Here is an 11,574-nt window from a genome sequence, read left to right on the forward strand (position 1 = left end):
AGAGGGATGTATCGTATAGGATTGATGACACAAATTAAAGTTCTAGCACGTAAGAGCGACCGTGAAAACACCAGAAAACCGGGAGCACAACGAGGCATGCTGACACGCTGACAAAGCGTGTTAGAGTGTTCAGCAGTAGTTCGTGGTTACAGGAAAGTGGGTGCGGGAGGGAAGAGGAGCGATTGGTGGAATGATGATGTAAAGAGAGTAGTAAGGGAGAAAAAGTTAGCATATGAGAAGTTTTTACAAAGTAGAAGTGATGCAAGGAGGGAAGAGTATATGGAGAAAAAGAGAGAGGTTAAGAGAGTGGTGAAGCAATGTAAAAAAAGAGCAAATGAGAGAGTGGGTGAGATGTTATCAACAAATTTTGTTGAAAATAAGAAAAAGTTTTGGAGTGAGATTAACAAGTTAAGGAAGCCTAGAGAACAAATGGATTTGTCAGTTAAAAATAGGAGAGGAGAGTTATTAATTGGAGAGTTAGAGGTATTGGGAAGATGGAAGGAATATTTTGAGGAATTGTTAAATGTTGATGAAGATAGGGAAGCTGTAATTTCTTGTATAGGACAAGGAGGAATAACATCTTGTAGGAGTGAGGAAGAGCCAGTTGTGAGTGTGGGAGAAGTTCGTGAGACAGTAGGTAAAATGAAAGGGGGTAAGGCAGCCGGGATTGATGGGATAAAGATAGAAATGTTAAAAGCAGGTGGGGATATAGTTTTGGAGTGGTTGGTGCTATTATTTAATAAATGTATGGAAGAGGGTAAGGTACCTAGGGATTGGCAGAGAGCATGCATAGTTCCTTTGTATAAAGGCAAAGGGGACAAATGAGAGTTCAAAAATTATAAAGGGATAAGTCTGTTGAGTATACCTGGTAAAGTGTATGGTAGAGTTATTATTGAAAGAATTAAGAGTAAGACGGAGAATGGGATACCAGATGAACAAGGAGGCTTTAGGAAAGGTAGGGGGTGTGTGGACCAGGTTTTTACAGTGAAACATATAAGTGAACAGTATTTAGATAAGGCTAAAGAGGTCTTTGTGGCATTTATGGATTTGGAAAAGGCATATGACAGGTTGGATAGGGGGGCAATGTGGCAGATGTTGCAGGTGTATGGTGTAGGAGATAGGTTACTGAAAGCAATGAAGAGTTTTACGAGGATAGTGAGGCTCAAGTTAGAGTATGTAGGAAAGAGGGAGATTATTTCCCAGTAAAAGTAGGCCTTAGACAAGGATGTGTGATGTAACCATGGTTGTTTAATATATTTATAGATGGGGTTGTAAGAGAAGTAAATGCGAGGGTCTTGGCAAGAGGCATGGAGTTAAAAGATAAAGAATCACACATAAAGTGGGAGTTGTCACAGTTGCTCTTTGCTGATGACACTGTGCTCTTGGGAGATTCTGAAGAGAGGTTGCAGTGGTTGGTGGATGAATTTGGTAGGGTATGCAATAGAAGAAAATTAAAAGTGAATACAGGAAAAAGTAAGATTATGAGGATAACAAAAAGATTGGGTGATGAAAGATTGGGTATCAGATTGGAGGGAGAGAGTATGGAGGAGGTGAATGTATTCAGATATTTGGGAGTGGACATGTCAGCGGATGGGTCTATGAGAGATGAGGTGAATCATAGAATTGATGAGGGGAAAAGGGTGAGCGGTGCACTTAGGAGTCTGTGGAGACAAAGAACTTTGTCCTTGGAGGCAAAGAGGGGAATGTATGAGAGAATAGTTTTACCAATGCTCATATATGGGTGTGAAGCATGGGTGATGAATGTTGCAGCGAAGAGAAGGCTGGAGGCAGTGGAGATGTCATGTCTGAGGGCAATGTGTGGTGTGAATATAATGCAGAGAATTCGTAGTTTGGAAGTTAGGAGGAGGTGCGGGATTACCAAAACTGTTGTCCAGAGGGCTGAGGAAGGGTTGTTGAGGTGGTTCGGACATGTAGAGAGAATGGAGCGAAACAGAATGACTTCAAGAGTGTATCAGTCTGTAGTGGAAGGAAGGCGGGGTAGGGGTCGGCCTAAGAAAGGTTGGAGGGAGGGGGTAAAGGAGGTTTTGTGTGCGAGGGGCTTGGACTTCCAGCAGGCATGCGTGAGCGTGTTTGATAGGAGTGAATGGAGACAAATGGTTTTTAATACTTGACGTGCTGTTGGAGTGTGAGCAAAGTAACATTTATGAAGGGATTCAGGGAAACCGGCAGGCCGGACTTGAGTCCTGGAGATGTAAAGTACAGTGCCTGCACTCTGAAGGAGGGGTGTTAATGTTGCAGTTTAAAAACTGTAGTGTAAAGCACCCTTCTGGCAAGACAGTGATGGAGTGAATGATGGTGAAAGTTTTTCTTTCTCGGGCCACCCTGCCTTGGTGGAAATCGGTCAGTGTGATAATAAAAAAAATAGTTATGATTGGTTAAAACTACACCAGTTATCCTTGGTTAAAAGTACCCCAGATATCCTTGGTTAAAACTACACTAGTTATCTTTGGTTAAAATTACTCTGGTAATCCGTGGTTTAAACTACACTAGTTATCCTTGGTTAGAACTACACCAGTTATAATTGGTTAAAACTACACTAGTTATCCATGGTTTAAACTACACTAGTTATCCTTGGTTAGAACTACACCAGTTATAATTGGTTAAAACTACACTAGTTATCCATGGTTTAAACTACACTAGTTATCCTTGGTTAGAACTACACCAGTTATAATTGGTTAAAACTACACTAGTTATCCATGGTTTAAACTACACTAGTTATCCTTGGTTAGAACTACACCAGTTATAATTGGTTAAAACTACACTAGTTATCCATGGTTTAAACTACACTAGTTATCCTTGGTTAGAACTACACCAGTTATAATTGGTTAAAACTACACTAGTTATCCATGGTTTAAACTACACTAGTTATCCTTGGTTAGAACTACACCAGTTATAATTGGTTAAAACTACACTAGTTATCCATGGTTTAAACTACACTAGTTATCCTTGGTTAGAACTACACCAGTTATAATTGGTTAAAACTACACTAGTTATCCATGGTTTAAACTACACTAGTTATCCTTGGTTAGAACTACACCAGTTATAATTGGTTAAAACTACACTAGTTATCCATGGTTTAAACTACACTAGTTATCCTTGGTTAGAACTACACCAGTTATAATTGGTTAAAACTACACTAGTTATCCATGGTTTAAACTACACTAGTTATCCTTGGTTAGAACTACACCAGTTATAATTGGTTAAAACTACACTAGTTATCCTTGTTTATATCTGTATAATTCACTACCACTGTATGTCTACAAAAAATAACGTATTTACGGCAGCCATTGTGTAACCGTGTAACACTGTGAAACAATCATTGTGTAACACTGTGAAACAATCATTGTGTAACACTGTAAAACAATCATTGTGTAACACTGTAAAACAATCATTGTGTAACACTGTGAAACAATCATTGTGTAACACTGTAAAACAATCATTGTGTAACACTGTAAAACAATCATTGTGTAACACTGTGAAACAATCATTGTGTAACACTGTGAAACAATCATTGTGTAACACTGTGAAACAATCATTGTGTAACACTGTGAAACAATCATTGTGTAACACTGTGAAACAATCATTGTGTAACACTGTGAAACAATCATTGTGTAACACTGTGAAACAATCATTGTGTAACACTGTGAAACAATCATTGTGTAACACTGTGAAACAATCATTGTGTAACACTGTAAAACAATCATTGTGTAACACTGTGAAACAATCATTGTGTAACACTGTGAAACAATCATTGTGTAACACTGTGAAACAATCATTGTGTAACACTGTAAAACAATCATTGTGTAACACTGTAAAACAATCATTGTGTAACCGTATGCTGTAAAGCCCTTGTGGCTTAGCGCTTCTTTTTGATTATAATAATAATAATGTGTAACCGTATAACACTAAAACAATCATTGTATAACTGTATAAGACTGTAAACCAGTCATTGTACTACAGTATGAGACTGTAAGACAATCATTGTATAACTGTATAGCACTGCAAAACAATCATTGTATAACCGTATAACAGACCGTAAAATAATCATTGCATAACTACTGTATAACAGACTGTAAAACAATCATTGTGTAACTGTATAACACTGTAAAACAATCATTGTGTAACTGTATAACACTGTAAAACAATCTTTGTTTAACTGTATAACACTAAAACAATCGTTGTATAACCGTATAACAGACTGTAAAGTAATATAAATGTTGTAAGCTGAGATGAACTGAGGAATGTTGGCATCAGTGACGGATACAAGTAGTGGTGATGGTGATGGTGGTGATGATGGTGCTGGTGGTGATGGTGGTGGTGATGGTGGTGGTGATGGTGATGGTGGTGATGGTGATGGTGGTGGTGATGGTGATGGTGGTGGTGATGGTGATGGTGATGGTGGTGGTGATGGTGATGGTGGTGGTGATGGTGGTAGTGATGGTGATGGTGATGGTGATGGTGGTGGTGATGGTGATGGTGGTGGTGATGGTGGTGGTGATGGTGGTGGTGATGGTGATGGTGATGGTGATGGTGGTGGTGATGGTGGTAGTGATGGTGATGGTGGTGGTGATGGTGATGGTGGTGGTGATGGTGGTGGTGATGGTGATGGTGATGGTGATGGTGGTGGTGATGGTGATGGTGATGATGGTGATGATGATGGTGATGGTGATGGTGGTGATGGTGATGATGGTGGTGATGGTGATGATGGTGGTGATGGTGATGATGATGGTGATGGTGGTGATGATGGTGGTGGTGGTGATGGTGATGATGGTGGTGATGGAGATGATGGTGGTGATGGTGATGGTGGTGATGATGGTGGTGGTGGTGATGGTGATGATGGTGGTGATGGTGATGATGGTGGTGATGGTGATGGTGGTGATGATGGTGGTGATGGTGATGGTGGTGGTGGTGATGATGATGGTGATGGTGGTGGTGATGGTGATGGTGATGATGGTGATGATGGTGGTGATGGTGATGATGATGGTGATGGTGGTGATGGTGATGATGATGGTGGTGGTGATGGTGGTGGTGATGATGGTGATGGTGATGGTGATGATGGTGGTGGTGGTGATGGTGATGATGGTGATGATGGTGGTGATGGTGGTGGTGGTGGTGATGGTGGTGATGATGATGGTGATGATGGTGATGATGGTGATGGTGGTGGTGATGGTGATGGTGGTGGTGATGATTGTGATGATGGTGGTGATAGTGGTGGTGATGATGGTGATGATGGTGATGATGGTGGTGATGGTGGTGGTGCTGGTGGTGATGATGATGATGGTGATGATGGTGATGGTGATGACGGTGATGATGGTGATGGTGGTGGTGGTGGTGATGGTGATGGTGGTGGTGATGATTGTGATGATGGTGGTGATGATTGTGATGGTGGTGGTGGTAGTAGTGGTGGTGGTGATGATGGTGGTGATGGTGGTGGTGGTGGTGGTGATGGTGATGATGGTGGTGATGGTGGTGGTGGTGGTGGTGATGGTGATGATGGTAGTGGTGGTGATGATGATGGTGGTGGTGGTGGCGGTGGTGGTGGGGATGATGCTGCTGGTGGTGATGGTGATTGTGGTGGTGGTGGTAGTAGTGGTGGTGATGGTAGTGATGGTGATGATGGTGATGGTGGTGGTGGTGATGGTGGTGGTGGGGATGATGATGCTGGTGGTGATGGTGATGGTGATGATGGTGATGATGGTGGTGGTGGTGGGGATGATGATGCTGGTGGTGATGGTGATTGTGGTGGTGGTGATAATGGTGGTGGTGATGATGATGGTGATGATGATGATGGTGGTGATGGTGGTGGTGGTGGTGGGGATGATGATGCTGGTGATGGTGATTATGGTGGTGGTGGTAGTAGTGGTGGTGGTGATGGCGATGATGGTGATGATGGTAATGATGGTGGTGATGGTGGCGGTGGTGTCAAGTAGTGGTAGTGTCGTTGGGGTTCGTCAGGAATTTAAGGAAGTCTTGAGTGCCTACAGTCACATGTGAGACACTCGTGGCGTCACAGCTAGATGGGACCTTACTATAAAGTACTCAATAACACTACTGACAGTAGTGATGATGGTGTAAGGTAGCGGTGGTGGTTGTGGTGATGGTGCTTGTGGTGGTGGTCGTGTCGGGTAGTGGTACTGACAGTGGTTGTGGTGGTGGTGTCGGATAGTGGTAATGGTAGTGGTGGTGGTGTCGGGTAGTGGTTGTGGTGGTGGTGTCGGGTAGTGGTAGTGGTGATGGTGAAGGTGTGTGGCTGTGGTGGTTGTGGTGGCGATGGTGTCGGGTAGTGGTAGTGGTGGTGTCTGGTGGTGTCGGATAGTGGTGGTGATGGTGTCGGGTAGTGGTGTCTGGTGGTGGTGTCTGGTAGTGGTGGTTGTGGTGGTTGTTGATGTTGTGGGTGGTGGTGGTGGCAGTGATGGTGGTGGTGATAGTGATGGTGGTGGTGGTGGTGATGGTGATGGTTGTTGTTGGGGTGGTGGCATTGGTTCTTAAGGGTGGTGGCGTTGGTTGTTGCTAAGGGTGGTGGTGGTGGTGGTGGTTGTGGGTGGTGGCATTGATTGTTGAGGGTGGTGGCGTTGGTTGCTGTGGGTGGTGGTGGTGGTTGCTGTGGGTGGTGGATGTTGTTGTGAGTGGAGGTGGTGGTTGTCGGTGTTGTGAGTGGTGGTGGTTGCTAGTGGTTGTGGGTGGTGGTGATTGGTGTTGTGGGTTGTGGTGATGGTAGAGGTTATTGGTGTTGTGGGTGGTGATAGTGTTGTGGGTGATGATGGTGTTGTGTGTGGTGACAGTGGCTTTGTTGGTATATCCTGGCTTAACAAAGCCACTGTCACCAGACTGCCTGACGCCTCGACTTGGTTATATTATTTACTCTAAACTAAATAACCAGTAATTTTTAAATAACAATATTTAAGGTCAATGTTTATCAGCAAGTGAAAGTTAATGTTCTCATTACTTCCCGTTTTCTGCATGAAGGGAGAATGAATGAGTAACTAAAGAAAACAAGCAGAGGGAGTCAAAACAAAACGATTAGCCTGCACTGAAAATCCGTATTGCAACAGAACTCAATCTCAACCAGACCAAACGTTCATCCCCAGCGGGATTCGAACCCGCGGCCTCTGGATTAGAAGTCCAGCGCGCTATCCACTGCGCCATGGGGACTCCTACAACCATGTTCTACGCGCGGATTCAAATGAAACACACTTAACTGTTAATATTTTTTTAATTCTTAAGAGAAAAGCGTATTTATATACATGTATATAGAAAAGATAATATAACTGGTACAGTTATCTGTATTACAGCACGAATACAGAGTACGGGTCAACAGTATAGGTAATGTGTGATAAATTAGTCCCAGAGAATGTGGGTACCTCCCTGACTGTGTGGGTATGGTGCCTTCTGAGAGGCTAGTTTACCCAGCATCCCATGCTCATCTTGTGAGCGATAGCGTACATAAAAGTATGATTAAAGGAGTTTACAATAATTATATATCTTTATTTCCAGAAGTACATGTACAAGGTATACAATCCTAGCTGACATCAGTGACATACTGCTATGTAGAAAGCCGCTTGTTATGCTGAACATTTTGGGTAAATTAGGTTAATTTTGTAATAAAGTTGGTAGAATTACCGACAATATGTAAAGTAAAAGGACACAAGTGCAACTAATGTGACATTTATTGTGGCAACGTTTCGCTCTCCAGGAGCTTTATCAAGCCATTACAAACAATACATGGTACCTCACTAGTATTGCACCTCACTCAGAGCCTTTATATACCCTCTGTGTCCATGTATTGTTTGTAATGGCTTGATAAAGCTCCTGGAGAGCGAAACGTTGCCACAATAAATGTCACATTAGTTGCACTTGTGTCCTTTTACTAGGTTAATTTTGTCTCAGGATGCGACCCACACCAGTCGATAGGTGTGGGTCGCATCCAGGGTGAACAGGGACAACAGGTGTAACGAAACACGCCCAGTGTTTCCATTCTTAACGGGAATCGAACATAACACAGGCCTACTGGCCCATGCGAGGCAGGTCCAAGTCCCCCACCGGCCCAAGCTAATGCTCCAACCTAGTCAGGTCAAGTCACTCTCACTTAAGTTATGTGCATCTGACCTACTAGCACAAGCTAGTCAGGTCTAACTCACACCCACCTCTCAGCGTGTTAAGCGAGAGCTTTGCCTACCAGGCCACGGGCCACTATATGGGTATTTATCAGACAGGACATAGTCAATTCATCTATTAAAATCTTCATTAGGTAATAAACAGAATACAACATCTCAAGAAATATTTAAGTAGTTTATTATCACCAAAACATTAGTCATTATACATACTTATGCATACCTGTACCTAAACAAATATTTAGGTACAGGTATGTATAAGTGCAATTATCATACATAGTAACATATGTATAAATTACCCAGGATAACTCAAAAAAAAGTCCAAGTGACTTATTTACATTGGGATCTTTGTAATATAGTATTATTTAAAGCCTAGCAATAACTTACAGCAGACATCAATCATAATTATAATCTTAAAAGTTAAAACAGCCAAGTAACTCAACTGTGGGAAAGTCAGTTACAAGAGGAATGAAGTAAACTGGTTTTAAATTTCTTCAATAGCAATTCATTGATCTAATCCATTCAACACTTTGAATACAGTCTCAAGATATCAGATATCTTATCATTATCAATGAAATATTTGCCATATTCTGCAGTGCTTGTACGGAGGTGCAAACACAACAGTTTATGTGATGAATCTTCAACTTGTTGGTTTTTCAAACCATTCATCACAACTGTCAGACACTGCAGCATCATGGGATCTTGTTACAAAGAATTCTTCAACGCTTGTTCAACCTTTGGACGAAGACCTACTTCGACTAGTGGATGGTACCACTATGACCCCGCCTCCGCCTGCTTCACCTCACCTCACTACAGTATATAAGCCACGTCTACGGCCCTATGCTGTACATTCTACAAGATTGATGGACTGAAAACATCGACTCCAGGTTGAGGGACTGATTACCTCATACTCCTCCTATCCTTACGCCTTGCTCTTTGTATTGGACTGATGAAGCCACTGTGTGGCGAAACGTTTCCTGAATAAAGATTCCCATATGCTGCATAAGTGTCTCAATCCACAACAGTTTATGACCCAGTCTCTGCTCACACACTTTGCATTTTACGTCACTGGTATCTCTGTACCAACCATATTGCCAGACATATTTTCAGCTTACCTGGAGTTTACCTGGAGAGAGTTCCGGGGGTCAACGCCCCCGCGGCCCGGTCTGAGACCAGGCCTCCTGGTGGATCAGAGCCTGATCAACCAGGCTGTTGCTGCTGGCTGCACGCAAACCAACGTACGAGCCACAGCCCGGCTGATCCAGAACTGACTTTAGGTGCTTGTCCAGTGCCAGCTTGAAGACTGCCAGGGGTCTGTTGGTAATCCCCCTTATGTGTGCTGGGAGGCAGTTGAACAGTCTCGGGCCCCTGACACTTATTGTATGGTCTCTTAACGTGCTAGTGACACCCCTGCTTTTCATTGGGGGGATGGTGCATCGTCTGCCAAGTCTTTTGCTTTCGTAGTGAGTGATTTTCGTGTGCAAGTTCGGTACTAGTCCCTCTAGGATTTTCCAGGTGTATATAATCATGTATCTTTCCCTCCTGCGTTCCAGGGAATACAGGTTTAGGAACCTCAAGCGCTCCCAATAATTGAGGTGTTTTATCTCCGTTATGCGCGCCGTGAAAGTTCTCTGTACATTTTCTAGGTCGGCAATTTCACCTGCCTTGAAAGGTGCTGTTAGTGTGCAGCAATATTCCAGCCTAGATAGAACAAGTGACCTGAAGAGTGTCATCATGGGCTTGGCCTCCCTAGTTTTGAAGGTTCTCATTATCCATCCTGTCATTTTTCTAGCAGATGCGATTGATACAATGTTATGGTCCTTGAAGGTGAGATCCTCCGACATGATCACTCCCAGGTCTTTGACGTTGGTGTTTCGCTCTATTTTGTGGCCAGAATTTGTTTTGTACTCTGATGAAGATTTAATTTCCTCATGTTTACCATATCTGAGTAATTGAAATTTCTCATCATTGAACTTCATATTGTTTTCTGCAGCCCACTGAAAGATTTGGTTGATGTCTGCCTGGAGCTTTGCAGTGTCTGCAATGGAAGACACTGTCATGCAGATTCGGGTGTCATCTGCAAAGGAAGACACGGTGCTGTGGCTGACATCCTTGTCTATGTCGGATATGAGGATGAGGAACAAGATGGGAGCTAGTACTGTGCCTTGTGGAACAGAGCTTTTCACCGTAGCTGCCTCGGACTTTACTCTGTTGACGACTACTCTCTGTGTTCTGTTAGTGAGGAAATTATAGATCCATCGACCGACTTTTCCTGTTATTCCTTTAGCACGCATTTTGTGCGCTATTACGCCATGGTCACACTTGTCGAAGGCTTTTGCAAAGTCTGTATATATTACATCTGCATTCTTTTTGTCTTCTAGTGCATTTAGGACCTTGTCGTAGTGGTCCAATAGTTGAGACAGACAGGAGCGACCTGTTCTAAACCCATGTTGCCCTGGGTTGTGTAACTGATGGGTTTCTAGATGCGTGGTGATCTTGCTTCTTAGGACCCTTTCAAAGATTTTTATGATATGGGATGTTAGTGCTATTGGTCTGTAGTTCTTTGCTGTTGCTTTACTGCCCCCTTTGTGGAGTGGGGCTATGTCTGTTGTTTTTAGTAACTGTGGGACGACCCCCGTGTCCATGCTCCCTCTCCATAGGATGGAAAAGGCTCGTGATAGGGGCTTCTTGCAGTTCTTGATGAACACAGAGTTCCATGAGTCTGGCCCTGGGGCAGAGTGCATGGGCATGTCATTTATCGCCTGTTCGAAGTCATTTGGCGTCAGGATAACATCGGATAGGCTTGTGTTAATCAAATTTTGTGGCTCTCTCATAAAAAATTCATTTTGATCTTCGACTCTCAGTCTGGTTAGCGGCTTGCTAAAAACTGAGTCATATTGGGACTTGAGTAGCTCACTCATTTCCTTGCTGTCATCTGTGTAGGACCCATCTTGTTTAAGTGGGGGCCCAATACTGGACGTTGTTCTCGATTTTGATTTGGCATAGGAGAAGAAATACTTTGGGTTTCTTTCGATTTCATTTATGGCTTTTAGTTCTTCCCGCGATTCCTGACTCCTAAAGGATTCTTTTAGCTTAAGTTCGATGCTTGCTATTTCTCTGACCAGTGTCTCCCTACGCATTTCAGATATATTGACCTCTTTTAGCCGCTCTGTTATTCTTTTCCGTCGCCTGTAAAGGGAGCACCTGTCTCTTTCTGTTTTACATCTACTCCTCCTTTTTCTTAGAGGAATAAGCCTTGTGCATACATCGAGTGCCACCGAGTTAATCTGTTCTAGGCATAAGTTGGGGTCTGTGTTGCTTAGTATATCTTCCCAGCTTATATCGGTTAGGACTTGGTTTACTTGGTCCCACTTTATGTTTTTGTTATTGAAGTTGAATTTGGTGAATGCTCCCTCGTGACTAATCTCATTATGGCGGTCTG

General features: G+C 43.1%; 1 non-coding gene across 1 annotated transcript; it reads right to left on the reverse strand.

Annotated features, from left to right (window-relative positions):
- Nucleotides 1-7,100: 7,100 nt before the first annotated feature.
- On the reverse strand, nucleotides 7,101-7,173 carry TRNAR-UCU (transfer RNA arginine (anticodon UCU)). Its single transcript has one exon. It is a non-coding gene; the product is annotated as a tRNA-Arg (tRNA).
- Between the last annotated feature and the right edge of the window lie 4,401 nt (nucleotides 7,174-11,574).

This window comes from Cherax quadricarinatus, chromosome 52 (assembly GCF_038502225.1).
Source record: "Cherax quadricarinatus isolate ZL_2023a chromosome 52, ASM3850222v1, whole genome shotgun sequence".
NCBI lineage: Eukaryota > Metazoa > Arthropoda > Malacostraca > Decapoda > Parastacidae > Cherax > Cherax quadricarinatus.